Raw genomic sequence first — 16,707 nt, forward strand, 5'->3', positions numbered from 1 at the left:
AGGAGAAAGGTTTTTTTTTTTGGGTGGGCCGGTTACCTCCCCACAAGGTTTGCCCACCGTTGCAATTTAGTTTGGTTTACTAAATTTATTTTGTTTTGAGTAAAATTAGAATCGGGTGAATAGTGGGGGGGCCCCCCCCCCTTGGTAGCTTTAAAAATACCCCCTTAAATTTGCCCCACCGGTAATGTTCAAATTTTTTAACAAGAAATAAATAAATCCCCGAAAACCTTTGTTGGGGGGTGGATGGGCGATTATAATCGTATGATAGTGTGGGGGGATTTTGATCTTTCCGAAAGTAAATAAAGATCCAATTGACACATATTTTTAATAAAGGTGCAGATCCAATTTCCCCCCCACTCCACAATTTATCCGAAAGGCAAGAACCGGAAAATTTTTTCAAACAACTCCCCCCTAAAAACAACTAAAAGCTCTTACCTTTAAGTCCCTGAATGGGGGGGGTGCGCTGTAGAGGGTGATGTGGGTCTGGGATCAGCCGCGGCACTCAGCGCGGACGCGTTTAAATGTGAAGCGTATTAAATCCCAAAGACAATAATTTTGGAGGAGAGCTTGACCCAATATTGAACAGTCCCCCCCACCCCCTTTACCTTAGGGACTTGTAAAAGATGATTGTAGCGGCGTTTCGTTTATGCGGGATATTAATGGATCTAATGTTGGAAGGAACTATTTCTGGGTGTTTGTTTTGGTTTACTTGAAGTTGGGTTGAAAATTTAAGTAAAAATGAGAAGCCCCGGTTAATAGTGTGTGTGTAAAAATTATCCCTAATCCTCATCTCCGCTAAAGTGTCTCGGTTATTGGGTTTGCGGTGGGGTGCGTGATTAATTCCTTAGCCCCCTTTTGTTTTCACATTTGAAACAGCTTTAACTTGCCGTTACTTAAGTCACAGAATTATTGCCCGGTCCCCATAACATAATTTTCAAATCAGTATCTTTAAGATAAATTGTTCCTTAATTTGTTAAAATTAAATTATCCCTTTTAAGTAAAAAGTTTTTAAAACGTTTAAGAATTGAAATATCAGTAATTAGTTTTTTAACAAAAAAATATCGAAAAAGTTGTGTTTATTTGTTTACCATTAGTTGAATTTTTTTGAGCCAACCGTTCCCAAAGTAATGCTTAATATAACAATCCCTCTTATAGCTCTGGTGGATTTGGCAAAGCCAGAAAAAGGTAAAAGATAAAATAGGTTGGGGGCCCCCCTTAAGAACACGTAATTGGGTAAGCATAAAAATAAGTTTTATCCAACACCAATTTACTTGGTTTACCACAGAGAGAAACCTTAAAAAATTCCCCAAACAACTACGGTACCATTTTAAATAGAGTTACCCTACCCAAGAGTACCAACCTAACTAGGAGTTATCTCAAGAGAATTTGAATTTTTAATCCTACCTAGAGTAAACCCTACCTATAGTCCCTAACCTTAAGAGTTCACCCTAATCCTACAGTAAAAACCCCTACCTAAGAGTACCCCTACCCTAAGAGTACCTTAACCTAGAGTCAGACTTACCTAGAATGTCAACCTACCCTTAGAAAGTACCTACCCTAGAGGTAAAATCCCTACCTATACGTAAACCTAACCAAGAGTTAAAAACCCTTCCCCAGAAAAAGTACCATACCTAGAGTACCTACCCTAAAGAAGGACACACTACCATAGGATTTTTTCCTAAAACCTAGTAGGTAACCTACCTAGAGTACCCACCGAAAAGAAAAAAAACTAACATAGAGGTTTCCCCAACCTAGATACCCCCTAGAATGTAAACTGACTAAAATTATTTAACCATTACCGACAGTTCTATTTTTAACCCCTAACAGCCCAAACAATGACCTCCCCTATGGAAAATATAGTTTTTTATTGTAATTTTTATTCTTTAAAAATATTGATTGTAATTTGAATCACTCCAATTGCTTAATTTTGAACGCGTTTTCTGTGCGAGGTTACTATTTTTTTTTGTATAAAACTGAACCCTGACGACTGGATTTTAATGTTTTTTTTTTAAGTTTTTTAAACCAAAATTAATAACTAATATGGTTTTAACATTGTTATTTTTTTATATAATATGATTCCAAATAACCTGTTAGTTGTAAAAATTGTCCAATTTTTGCAAGGTTAATTCCCAGGTTCACTCCCTATTAAACAACAAAGCCAAAAACCCACGAAGAAAAAAAGGACTACTAAACAAAGCTTTTAATGTTTATTTATCACAAAACCCCCTAAATAGTTTTTAACTTTTTTTTTTTATCCGTTGATGGTAAACTAATTCCTGGTGGGTGGAAAAAACTGAATAAGTACACCTTATTTTGGAACATTAAAAAAAGATTTAAATGGTCCCCCTTCTTTGGTTTTTTTTCATTTTGACCCCCAAGGAACCACTTGAATACAAAATTAACTAAAAAACATTTTTTCAGGATCCTTTTCCCACCCTACCCCACGTGAGGGAATTGGGGTCAAGAAACAATTAGCCCCTCAAAAGATCCTGTTTCTGCAACCACACGGTAAACCTACAAAAAATAGGGAACTAATTTTAAAGCCCTAAAGTCTCCTTAATATTATCGCATGGTTAAGTTAAAAAATCTCATAAAAAAATTTCATGTTTATATTTTATTAATATACGGCCCAAAAATGCTTAAACGAAAATATAATGAATTTTTTTTTACCAAAATTTACCTGGCCGAAGGTAAAAAAAAATCGGCGAAATAGTTGCCCTCAACTCACGTTTGATATGAAAAAGAAATTAGTAAAAAGCCCGATATTCACCCACTAAAGGTATAATACTAATAAAAGGAAAAGTTTGTTCATACATTTTTCCGTTAGAGAAAATTAACGGTAAGTTAAATCCATATGGCCTAATCCGGTTAAGATTAAATAGGGTTAAGGGGGGTTGGCATCCAGTGTCATGTAGGAAGATATATGTAAGGGGTTTTTTTCTATTCCGCTGAGCCCTAATTCCCATTTTGTTTTGTTTGAACCAATTTCAAACTTCCGTGTGTTGGCCCCCTCAGCGGTAAAATGAAAAAAGAAAGCCGACAAGGAAAAACGCTTCGTTCATGGGGCAATCCAATGCTGTCCGTTTTGTTGTTCATTTCATATTTAAAAAGTGTCCCCCCCCCCCCCCCCACCTGCCGTTACCCCAGGTTTAAGGGTGGGGTAGAAACAATGGGAAATCGTGGGTTTTTTAAGGATATAGGACCCCCCGTGAAAAAGTTGTTCCCCCCCCAAAGTTTGGTTATGCACGAATACACCAGAAAATCAGCCAAAACGCAACCCGTTTTTTTTTTAAAGACACCAGCGCTGAATGAGGAACCGCTACATGTTCAAAGATTTTTTCTAATTTAGGCTTTTGATTTGTTTGCACTTAAGACCCATTTATATTTGTTGGGTTTGATAGAACCTCTGCTTTTGGCCCTCAACTGCCCCCCCCTTATAACCTACTATGACTCGTAAAAACAATCCTGTCCCCCAATCCTATAACTCATCCCTTATATAGTACAAAACCCTCATAAAACCGAACATGTTTATAAAATCCAAACCTTAAAACTAACCTATTTAATAATATGTTAATCCGTAAATTGCGTCCCCAAAAAATAACAACCTACACAGAAATCAATTTCCCATACCCAAAGGGCCTTTTAACCAACCAGAAAAATTTCTCTTTAAATTTTGTGTGGCGGAGCTGAGATTTTTTAGTATGACTAGGAGCGAATTGGATTTCTTTGAATACAACAGGGACAGTTGATTGTTTTAACAATATTCCCCTTATTAGTAACGAAACGACCCGTGTTTGTTTTCTAGACACGTAAAAACACTATTTTCTATGTGAGTGAATTTAAATCTTTAAATGTTTCTTTCGCGCGTAAATGACTAAGAGGTGTTTTGTATGTCCCCCCCCTTATACACCTTGCCACCTAGCCTCATAGGCCCCCCATTTCTTCCAACCTGTTTTTACATCCGGACTACCCGCAAGCTAAAAGTTTTTGTTTTTTCGAGGAAATTGGGAAAAACTAAATATGTTTACAATGAGTTTGAAGGAAGATTTGTTTTGGTTTAACAAATAATCTATGTTTTCTATAGGGCCCTCCCCTAGCTCCGTAACATAAATAGGTAAGAAAATGGGAATTTTTTTATTTTGCCCAATGAAAACAAGAACAAAGGGTTTTTAAGTATTGTCCCCCCGTAATCTTATAACCTTTGTGTTTTAACTACTTAACTGAACCTGCATCAAAAAAAACATCAATCAAACCAAAGATTATGGGATAAAGTCATAGCGGTAACATTGTAAAATGTGAAGGGCCTAGTTTAAGACCGTATGTTAAGAACGCACTTATAAGCGTTCTGTTTAAAAAAAGCCAAACGCCGCGGGTTTGCATTAACCCTGGTAGTTTTGTAAAACTGGTGGGTTGCTCCGCGCACGGTGTAATCTCCCCTTGATGGGTTAGCATACGCAACCGGAACGTAGTTAACCTTTATAATTTATCATTGGGTTTTTTTTATTTCGATGTTTTAAAAAAATATTATAATAACTTTATAGATAAATACCGCAAAGTTCCAAAATAACAGATTAGTGAAAATCACAACGCCTGCCAAACCCCCATGTCCCTTTCTCTAAAGTGAAAAACAGAATAATAAAGAAACTTGTGCATTCCTGTGCCCAAATTTTGCTCCCTTGTCCCAAAGCAATAATCTTAAGATGAATCAATAAAGTTATTACGAACACCTTTAAAAAGGTTCGCGGCTTTTTTTTAATCGACGAGAAAAAACGCCTTTTGGTAGGTGCCCCCTCCCGGCGGTCCCCCAAAATATGATGTCCGCCTCACAGACAAAAATCCGATAAAGTGTGAGCTCCCGTTTTTGTTTTTACGCCCCAGGCCACTTATGGGAATACTTGAAACATGTTTATTTATTTTTCAATAACATTAGGTTTAATGTGTATTTCTATATTTTATTTTTTGAATGGTGGTGTTAAAAAGTAGCCCCGGCTTTTAAAAAAAGGACTTGAAACCTATTTTGTTTGGGATCCCCATTGTTCCCCCAATTGGGTCACTCCCAAATAACATCACCACAAACTTCACAACGTTGCGTGAAGCTAAATGAAAGAGAAAATAAAAACATAACAAGAATTTTAAAACATTCCTATCGAAGTAACAAGCACCTGTCCCGACTGTGTCCGCAACTAATTTTCAACTCATAATCAAATGATAAAAACCAATTTAAATAATTACATTTTGTCATACGAAGATAAATAAACATTCCTGAATAAGAAAAACAAGATGCAGATAAGAAAAATAGACCAATACAAAGCAATCACCAGGTCAAGATGATACTATAAAATTCAGTAAAAACATGGTGGTAAAAAATACAAAAAGGAAAGAAATATCTTTCTCCCGTCCCGCTACCAAACTCGCATACAGTGTGTTTTATCCTGAAATGAAAAAAAAAAAACGAACGAACAGTATTCCCAGATGTGAGTAAAGAAGCTGAAACAACAACTGAGTTTTACAGTGTGGTTGTTTGATTTGTATAAGAGTTATAAATGCGGAGTTGCAATTTAGGAGGGATGCAACTTTCTTATTGAGAAGGGTCGGATACTACGGTGATAAGGAAGATTTAAAGGAGCTAGTTCATAGAGGTATAGTGAGGCTCATCCTTACAGACTGTGTTTACTCAACAGAATGCAGATCTCATAACAAACGTAGTGACAGTCTTAAGAGATGTATGTTCCAATCATAAACAGGGTTCTTTTGTCAGACATTGCTGAGGAGGGTCTTTATGATAAAGTGATATACCTGCTGGAGACCTGGAAAAGTAACGATGTTATAGCTGGAGATTACTTTACATGATCAACACGATATGTTCTTATGAGATGTCACTAGGTGAAGATATTGTTTCATTAAACCAGCCTAGATTTGTTGATATACTGAGAAATAAACATCAACTTCTTAGAGAAATAATAAGTTCGGACACAAGCTGTAAAGTAACTGCTGCGATACTGTTATTCAAATACCTGGGCAGTATTGAAAAAAGTGAGCTATTACAACTGTTAATACCACCGACAAATGAAATGTTCACTGAGGGAGGTATTGTAAAGTTAGCTACTATCATAAAAGCGATACCTGGTGAAGAAGAAGAATTTGAAAAACAAGTAATCAGAGAGGTTGTTTCAGCTGACTTTATCAGCAAGTTTATTGAACAGTACGACAGTAATACTGAGGAGGTGTATCGTAGAAACCTGACATATGTGATAAGTAGAGTAGCTTGTCTAGGAGATAAAGCTGTAAGAAGCTCACTGGTTAAAAGTGGTGTAATAAAACATTTAATAATAACATGTGAACATTGCACTGACAGTGAGGTTATGTGCAATATATCAGCTACTCTACAGAACATTGCATACGATAAAGGTGATCTCTCACATGTTGACCACCTTGTTGAGGAGGGAGTACTAACCCTTATATCTAAACTACTACAGAAGTGGAGTGAAGATGACACTGTGATGGTTAAGTTACTTGTAACTTTACTGAACATTACCTGTAATAGGAAAGATATCGAGGAGTTAATAGCTAACAGTACAGAGTACGGAAATATACCTCTACTCCTACGAGGGTTATTAGAAACAGCTTCCAGTGACAGTGTTATTGATAAGACTATTAAGGTGATCAGGAATTTAGTAGTGGGGATTGATGTACTTCACACAGTGTTTCTACACGCAAGCTTCTTTACCACAGCTTTCCGACACCTGCAATCAATTACACTAAACAGTGATAGTAAGCAGTACCTACTGTGTGGTATCATATGTACATTAGCAAACAAGAATACTGATAAAATGAAAGCTCTTCTGATTCCTTACTCTCAACCACTGAAAGAATTAGCCAAGATAGGGAGTGATAGTGTGTTAAGTGTAAATGCTGCGATACTGTTAAATAAATACCTGGGCAGTATTGAGGAAAGTGAGCTATTACAACTGTTAATACCGCCGACAAATGAAATGTTCACTGAGGGCGGTATTGTAAAGCTAGCTAGTAACATAAAAGCGATACCTGATGAAGAAGAAGAATTTGGAAAACAAGTAATCAGAGAGGTTGTTTCAGCTGACTTTATCAGCAAGTTTATTGAACAGTACGACAGTAATACTGAGGAGGTGTATCGTAGAAACCTGACATATGTGATAAGTAGAGTAGCTTGTCTAGGAGATAAAGCTGTAAGAAGCTCACTGGTTAAAAGTGGTGTAATAAAACATTTAATAATAACATGTGAACATTGCACTGACAGTGAGGTTATGTGCAATATATCAGCTACTCTACAGAACATAGCATACGATAAAGGTGATTTCTCACATGTTGACCACCTTGTTGAGGAGGGAGTACTAACCCTTATATCTAAACTACTACAGAAGTGGAGTAAAGATGACACTGTGATGGTTAAGTTACTTGTAACTTTACTGAACATTACCTGTAATAGGGAGGATATCAGTGAGTTAATAGCTAACAGTAGTACAACAGAGGAGGGCAATATACCCAAACTAGTGACAAATATTTTTCAAACAAGCAGTAATATGAAGGTACTGGAGAGCACTATTTGTTGTATTGATAACATGTTACATGAGAGCATGGCTTTACATGAGCACTTCTCCAACAAACAACTCATAGACACGTGTATCTCCCGGATCAGATCTGATGTGTTATCTTCTGAGTACAAATTCAAGATATTACGGTTTATTGTCACCAAACTCACATGCAACCACCCTGCTAAAGTTGCTGCATTGTTAGTTCCACACACACATTCTTTGAAGGAAATCGCCGAGTTAGACACTGACAGTAAGTTATCTAGACTTGCTGCAGATTTGATAAATACGTACTTAAGTTGTGGAGAAAAGCGACATAAATGTGTTTTGGTTAACACACTGTTTATATTAAATATCTTGAAATTTTTTGCTCTATATATTGTAGACATTGTTTTAGACATTAAAGTAGGGATAAACTCTGTTAATGATGCTACTTTGAGCACACGGTATGAGGGTTATTGTTTACTTTTATTTAGTATTTTACCTTTGATTTATCTAAATTATCAATCTGTTTTACGGTATTACATTCAATGCTGGGGCATGATAACTGTCGATCCTGTGATATCTCTACAGGGATCAAACAGAGGACGAATAATGAAGTTCTTTTTCCCTTGGAGGTTTAACAGTGTAAAACACACTATCTTGAACATTTTAACAGTATTACAGCTGCATCCCCTTATAACAGCTTTTGAGCTAGTGTTTCATCGGAGTAAAAAGCTGAGTACAATCATAACTAATAAATTTCATTTTGGGAGACTCTCCACTCAAGAGAAGATTCTAGAGAATGTGCCCTGCACTCTTATCAAGGGTATCATTTTGTATAAATTTATCGACAACAACAAAAGTGATGTTGATTTTAGTTTGGGATCGGATGAATATGTTACCCTATTTTCAACTGTATATGGTATACTAACACTCTGCTATAAAGTAGCAAGTTTTGAAGAGTTGTGCCGGAGTGCAGACAAATCTTATCCTGGAGCCCTCACGACATGTCAGAAACTAGTGTCGTTCATAGGAGTATTGCTCTCACTTAATTCACGACTCATCATGTGCCTTGTTCTATTCAGCGTGATGCGTGATAATGGAACTATGTGGATTTTTACCATCAGTGTATTTCTTCACATATTGTTATCTTCTGTTACTCACTTACTATCTCATCACGAGTGGCAGTCTCCTTATGACTCTTCGGTAAAAAGAAAATTTGTGATAAAGGATTTTATTCTGAAAGAAGGCAGTAACAGAAACAGTAAACTTGTTGTGATTGGACGCTGCGCACTAGTGTTCTGTCTATCATGGAGTGAATCCTTTATAGTGAGCCTCCGACATCCTATAGATCTGGTGTCGGGAGATATTCCAAGCACTTATCATCTGAGATCAAGACGACAGTTTTTCTTGATTTATGTGTTTCACCTGTTAGAAGTGATAACCGTCACGGTTTTAGCAAACACTCTCAACTCTAAACGATGGATAATGGATTTGGGGTATGTATCGCTGCTACTATTTCTCGTATCTGGTGCAATGTATATGCTGTACTTTACAGTTCTTAATCCAGACAAGACATCTAAATTATTGTCGGTTTCAATCAACCCCAGGTTGAAGCAGTTTGGATATAAATCCCAGGTGACCACCATCACTCGATTTTGTCATGTAACTGAAAAAGCAACAAAGATAAACAGCACAAAAGTCTACTCATCCAATCAGTATAATTACAGACTCCAAGTTCTAGATCCTTGTTATGACTGCATGTTGGGTAGAGAACACACAGATAAAGATGAACCTGTTAATCAGAGCAAGTGCTGCTCACTATCAAGTTTTCTGAAGAAACTTAGAAACTGCTTTACTCGACCATTTAATAGCACTTACAGGAGACTCTCGCCCTCAATTAGTGATGCTGAGAATCTTGCTGAGAATCTTCAGTTGCGTCGTAAGGACGTGGATTTGCTCATTACTAAAGTGAGAAAGTACGACAATATTCATCGTCATCAGATATATTTATTTCCTGGTATTGAGAACATTGAAAAAGTGGACCCCAAATTTATCTCGAGGTGTAGAGCGATTGGTTCAAATGTGTTCCGCAGTATTAATGATATCAGGGACGATGAGTTGAGTCCTAATCTCGTACCAGCGTGCAACAAACTGAAAGGTAGAATAGAAAACAAGTACACTGATGCGACTGAAGGTGACATTCTCAATGATGAGCTGGTTGAACAGATCTGTGACCTCTGCGAAGAATACTTTTCCTTAAAAGAGCAGCAATGGGAAAATAAGGTTCTTGCCTGGTGTGAAACAGCTCCCACTGAGATTCTTACTAAATATGACAATGGAAAATGGGATTCAGCTCAATGTATAAAGGATATTGAGAAGTGGATAACAGAAAAAGAAAGACTTGCAGTATACTTGAACCCTTGTAATAATAACGCATCAAACCTTCCTGACACTACTATAGTGCTGTACGATGAGAAACACTCTAATTTCCACATCAACGGGGTTAAAACACCCTCAAAACACGGCTGGGTACTGAGGAACTGTTACCATAGAAACAGGGGGAATTCTTCATCAGGACAAACTGAGTATCAGCCTGTTGGACAAGATATTGTTGCCATAGAAACAGGACAAGATATTGTTACCATAGAAACAGGACAAGATATTGTTAATTCAGCAGTTTAGTTTGTCAGTTTATATAATGTTTGAAGTTTATTGGTTTATGTGGTATTACTATTCTGGTACAATGTGGTCCGCCTCCTCCATTCTAACTAGATATTTACAAATAAGTATTTAGAAACTTACATCACCTTAATAATCCCAGAATGTGTGTTTTCTGTTCGTCTGTGTGCGTGTAATTTCCGAGCGGCTTAATCAAGAAAACGGTAAGAGTTACGGGGCTCGCATATGTAGCTGCATCAATAGTGTAATTGGGTTACCCGGGTAAGATTCGCTGTCATATTATACTATAATCTTATTAGGTTATTAGGGGAGGGGCACTGTTTGGACTGCAAAGAGAGTTCATACTTTCATAAGACAATGTTATGCGTGTTCACAAATATGATAGGCGGTTGTGGTGTTAAGGGTTAATTTCTATTGATTATTGTTTAAGATACTATTGTTTAAGATACCATTGGATACGTGAGGGCACTCCGAATAGAATTGCTCACCTAATGCGGGGTTTGACTCAACGGGTAAATACTAAATACTCCTACCTATTAATTCTAACTAGATATTTACAAATAAGTATTTAGAAACTTACATAATCTCATATCCTCTGTCTTATATTCAATAACCACACCTTGAAGTTCGATTGTGTAATCTATAAGTAATGATATTACTTTATCGGTAATAATTAGGTAATCATGATATAATTCTATTAGAAATGATGTTACTTTATAATCTCAGTAATTAATGATAATGATATAATTTTATTAGAAATGATGTTACTTTATTGATAATGATATTACTTTATTAGCACTTATATTACTTTATCAGAAATAAAGCAACATCATTACTACATTATTGGTGTGCAGCAGTTTTAATTTATAATATGAACAGTGAATATCTCGGATGTACCCAGTACCCAAAAATAATCCCGCGTGCAAATGAACATTATTATGTTAATTACATTATTATGTTACATAACAATGTAACATTGATTACATTATTATGTTAATCACATTATTATGTTAATTACATTATTATGTTAATTACCCCTCTTGATAATGTATCTGGCTAGATGTTAAAACACGTAGCTGAGATCGGTAATGCTGGAAGCTGATTGGTTAATCAATGACTCAATCTGTTTACCGCGTCTATAATATCTCTCCCAAGAGTATTACCATGGTAACGCTACCATATAAGGTAATATTATGGTGGTATCCAGATCTCAGAGTTGAGTCTGCTTTTATTTGGATCTATCGGCAACTTATTTCCCTTTTTGTCGATATGATCTATCTATAATACTATGAACATACTAATTATTTTGGTTAATTTGACCTGGGTACATCGCTTGCACCTTCTGAAATTCTTCCATCTATCCATCGATAGAAATCAAACTTATCTCTATAAATTTACCTTACGTTCGTAATGTCGCTTTTCTCCACGATTCTAATGTATTTACCAAATATATGTTCGTGATATGAGTGAACAGTGAATGTTACTGCTTTATTGTTGGTGTATACTGTGTATATTCAGTTGAATACTACTACTTTTCTAACTGTATCTGAGCATATGTTACAGACTCGTTATTTATACGTTTTACTTGTGTTTGATTAGTGAGTTTGTCTTCAATCAGACAATTAATTAATAAGATAACTAATTACCTTTTAAAACTTCGGTTTTAATCAGTGTTCAATTGTAAAGATCTTTCTAATTTCTAATATACATTATACTGCAGATAATAGTCAATAGTTTTATTATTTTATTCTAACAGTGAAATCATTTAACAATATATGATATGTCTAGAAGATCAGATGATATCAGATACCAGACAGAGATCAGATGTTCAACTAAAACAGCGTTTCTGCACGTGCGACGAAATATCTGGTGAAGTGGTAAGTTAAAAACGTGCAGTATGATTGTTGTGAGATTAATTCTTTAAATCTACTTTTTAATAACCATCTGATTGTGTCTTATATTATACGTATATTTCAATTCATATGTTGATCTCCTTAGTGACTGGGTAATGTATACACTACTTGTTGCAGTGTTAGCATTACTTCTGGGTAATGTATACACTACTTGTTGCAGTGTTAGCATTACTTCTGGGTAATGTATACACTACTTGTTGCAGTGTTAGCATTACTTCTGGGTAATGTATACACTACTTGTTGCAGTGTTAGCACTACTTCTGGGTAATGTATACACTACTTGTTGCAGTGTTAGCATTACTTCTGGGTAATGTATACACTACTTGTTGCAGTGTTAGCACTACTTCTGGGTAATGTATACACTACTTGTTGCAGTGTTAGCATTACTTCTGGGTAATGTATACACTACTTGTTGCAGTGTTAGCATTACTTCTGGGTAATGTATACACTACTTGTTGCAGTGTTAGCATTACTTCTGGGTAATGCATACACTACTTGTTGCAGTGTTAGCATTACTTCTGGGTAATGTATACACTACTTGTTGCAGTGTTAGCACTACTTCTGGGTAATGTATACACTACTTGTTGCAGTGTTAGCATTACTTCTGGGTAATGTATACACTACTTGTTGCAGTGTTAGCACTACTTCTGGGTAATGTATACACTACTTGTTGCAGTGTTAGCATTACTTCTGGGTAATGTATACACTACTTGTTGCAGTGTTAGCATTACTTCTGGGTTATGTATACACTACTTGTTGCAGTGTTAGTATTACTTCTGGGTAATGTATACACTTCTTGTTGCAGTGTTAGCATTACTTCTGGGTTATGTATACACTACTTGTTGCAGTGTTAGCACTACTTCTGGGTAATGTATACACTACTTGTTGCAGTGTTAGCATTACTTCTGGGTAATGTATACACTACTTGTTGCAGTGTTAGCATTACTTCTGGGTAATGTATACACTACTTGTTGCAGTGTTAGCATTACTTCTGGGTAATGTATACACTACTTGTTGCAGTGTTAGCATTACTTCTGGGTAATGTATACACTACTTGTTGCAGTGTTAGCACTACTTCCGGGTAATGTATACACTACTTGTTGCAGTGTTAGCATTACTTCTGGGTAATGTATACACTACTTGTTGCAGTGTTAGCATTACTTCTGGGTAATGTATACACTACTTGTTGCAGTGTTAGCATTACTTCTGGGTAATGTATACACTACTTGTTGCAGTGTTAGCATTACTTCTGGGTAATGTATACACTACTAGTTGCAGTGTTAGCATTACTTCTGGTTTGGTTCAGTCCATGGATTAGGACTAAATTAGACGCTGGAGACTAAATTATTATAGTATGTTTAGTTCACGCAATGTTTAATAACATCCGATTTTCTAATGTTCTAAATTATACAGGGTGGGCCAAAAGTCAGTGTGCAAACGTTGGCCTTAATAGCTCAGTCACTGAGTGCCCAATTGAAATACTTCCTTCTGGTATGACTTAGTACCACCACTGGTTCGAGGAATTTGTCAACTCGAAAAATATTCGCGTTCATTTTTTTCAAATGGAGGTTCATTTTCACATTTATTTGATAGTTTGGATAGTTGGATCAAGCTAAATGTTATTGAATTGTGTTTGGCCATTCGAATTACGTTTGTCCTGAAAGAATTAGAACTGTAGCTTCTCAGATGACCGAGATATGAAGCATAACGAGTTTATTCATTACGTGTGATCAGGTGATTGGTTTACCTAATCACGTGATAAGGTGACCCCGTTAACTACCCCGTTAAACATTATGGGAATTGTTTAGGGTGCCCAATTAAGGTGTCGTGTCACGGTGTCACATAATCACCCAGTCAATTTTGTTAACGAGATACACAAAATGCTTGATAACTTCGTCATTTCTAATCCGTTTTGCCTCATGTTTTCAGATCATATGCAAAATTTGATAATCTACCGTCTCTGAAAAAATTAGGCGTTCAGCATGTTCAGAGAAAACAATATAAGTGTTTTAATATTGAATGGGCGTGGTCTAAAATATTCGAATTTTCAAATTTTGACGACGGAATCCTCGAACCAGTAAGTACAGTATGCCATCTGCAAAGCAACAGCTCTCAAATATAAAACACAGCGGAGGTATAAGACCCAACGTTTGCACACTGACTTTTGGCCCACCCTGTACTATTTAACTGTTTTACTAACACTGCCGTTCGGTACAGACTCGTGTTATTTTTGCACTCGTGTTCTACTACTAACTATTACATACTATTTCAGAGTCTAGCGAATACTGGATAGGGTGTTAACGCAGTCCACCTTACAGACAAAATGGTTTATTTATCAACTTTTAATGCAATTGTTTAAATAAAATAATATTTATCTGTATACCTATAAAATACGGTTTACAATACTTTATAATTATATTTAATTTTTCAGAGCAAAAATCATGATTTACGTAACTTCCCGCCCAGTCATAACGACAATATTAAAAGCTTAGTTTTTAAATGTCTTATATTAAATATTATGAAACTATATAATTATAGTAGATATATATATTTATAAAGATAAAACATAACACTGTAACAGCACCAAATTCAGACAGCCACTATTACAGTTTGGCAACTCTGTGGATAAGAAAAGTTTATCAGAAGAACTGTTAGGAAGGTGCCAGGATACAGAATCTCAGAACCAACTAACAATTAAGAAGTAGAACCTTGTCAGTATAACGGGAAACATGAACAATATTCAAATACGATTATCCGAACACTTCCAGAGTGCTTGATATTTCAGTGACTTATTATATTTTATTATATCTTGAATACGATTAAATATCTTGATTAAGATTTAATATTTTGAATGCGATTAAATATTTTGAATGCGATTAAATATTTTGAATACGGTTAAATATTTTGAATTCGAATAAATATTTTGAATACGATTAAATATTTTGAATGCAATTAAATATTTTGAATACGATTAAATATTTTGAATACGAATAAATATTTTGAATGCGATTAGATATTTATATTTTGAATGCGATTAAATATTTTGAATGCGATTAAATATTTTGAATACGGTTAAATATTTTGAATTCGAATAAATATTTTGAATACGATTAAATATTTTGAATGCGATTGAATACTTTGAATACGATTAAATATTTTGAATACGATTAAATATTTTGAATACGATTAAATATTTTGAATGCGATTGAATACTTTGAATACGATTTAATATTTTGAATGCGATTGAATACTTTGAATACGATTTAATATTTTGAATGCGATTGAATACTTTGAATGCGATTAAATGTTTTGAATGCGATTGAATATTTTGAATACGATTAAATATTTTGAATACGAATAAATATTTTGAATGCGATTAGATATTTATGTTTTGAATGCGATTAAATATTTTGAATGCGATTAAATATTTTGAATACGGTTAAATATTTTGAATTCGAATAAATATTTTGAATACGATTAAATATTTTGAATGCGATTGAATACTTTGAATACGATTAAATATTTTGAATACGATTAAATATTTTGAATACGATTAAATATTTTGAATGCGATTGAATACTTTGAATACGATTTAATATTTTGAATGCGATTGAATACTTTGAATGCGATTAAATGTTTTGAATGCGATTGAATATTTTGAATACGATTACATTTTTTAATCGGTTTATTTATGAAAATTACAATTTTTCTTATTTAAATTTATAGTTTAAATTTGTATATCACTATGATCTGCTTCCAATATTTGTTTGAAATAAATTACATATTCCATACTGTTTATTTGGATGTGCTTTCTGTAGATAATAATAATCTCCACTGCACTAATATCCACTGGAGATATAGCGGAGATACGAGCGAACATGTTGCTCAAATAACAGTCTTAAAGCTAGGTGGGGCTGAAACTTACAAATGTTTCGTTGAATAGTGCTATTCACTATTGCTGTATTGTTCGCTTACATTTCTACTTAATGAACAAAGAACAGTAAAATAATTGTAATGTTTCGGTAGATTCCAATGAAATGTAACTGAAATACAACAATATAAATATAAACACAGTCCAGGTAAAGCAGAATACATTGCGACTAAAAATATAGTCTTAAAGATACAAACAAAAGGTGCAGGATTTAAAATGCTGCTCTAAGGATTTGAGATATTAACCAATCAGAGCACAGTATTCACACCACGTGACACAAACTTATCAACGTCAGTACATAATTTCAAACGTTCATATCTCATAATAAACTGAGAAATACTGATGATTGTTTTTATTAGCACATTTTTTATTAAAGTCAACGGCATTGCCATCAACTAGGGGAAACGTAGGATAACTATAATAAAGAACAAGTAATTTAAAAAATTGTGACTTAAAAACTGGGTCGTTTAAAATTTACAAAGAAAAAAGCTTAAAATCTAAGCTTTAACCGATTAAAAGTATTAATTTTGTATTAAATATAAGACACACGTAGATAAATACCACGTGAGCACAATTAACTATAACAAATAATTAATACCAGTGTATATTACTTTTACTTTGTATTACGAGC

At 34.8% G+C, this 16,707-nt stretch overlaps 1 protein-coding gene and 1 long non-coding RNA gene across 2 annotated transcripts in view; one reads left to right on the top strand and one right to left on the bottom strand.

Moving 5' to 3' along the window:
* Positions 1-16,707, bottom strand: part of LOC134826503 (ubiquitin-conjugating enzyme E2 G1-like) — a 77,302-nt gene that overhangs the window by 50,054 nt on the left and 10,541 nt on the right. The gene's annotated exons all lie outside the window — the stretch shown is intronic.
* Positions 10,438-15,929, top strand: LOC134811467 (uncharacterized). Its single transcript, XR_010159813.1, has 3 exons — positions 10,438-12,109; positions 14,418-14,471; positions 14,755-15,929. It is a non-coding gene; the product is annotated as an uncharacterized LOC134811467 (long non-coding RNA).

This window comes from Bolinopsis microptera, chromosome 2 (assembly GCF_026151205.1).
Source record: "Bolinopsis microptera isolate Bmic1 chromosome 2, MBARI_Bmic_1.0, whole genome shotgun sequence".
In the NCBI taxonomy this organism is placed as follows: Eukaryota; Metazoa; Ctenophora; class Tentaculata; order Lobata; family Bolinopsidae; genus Bolinopsis; species Bolinopsis microptera.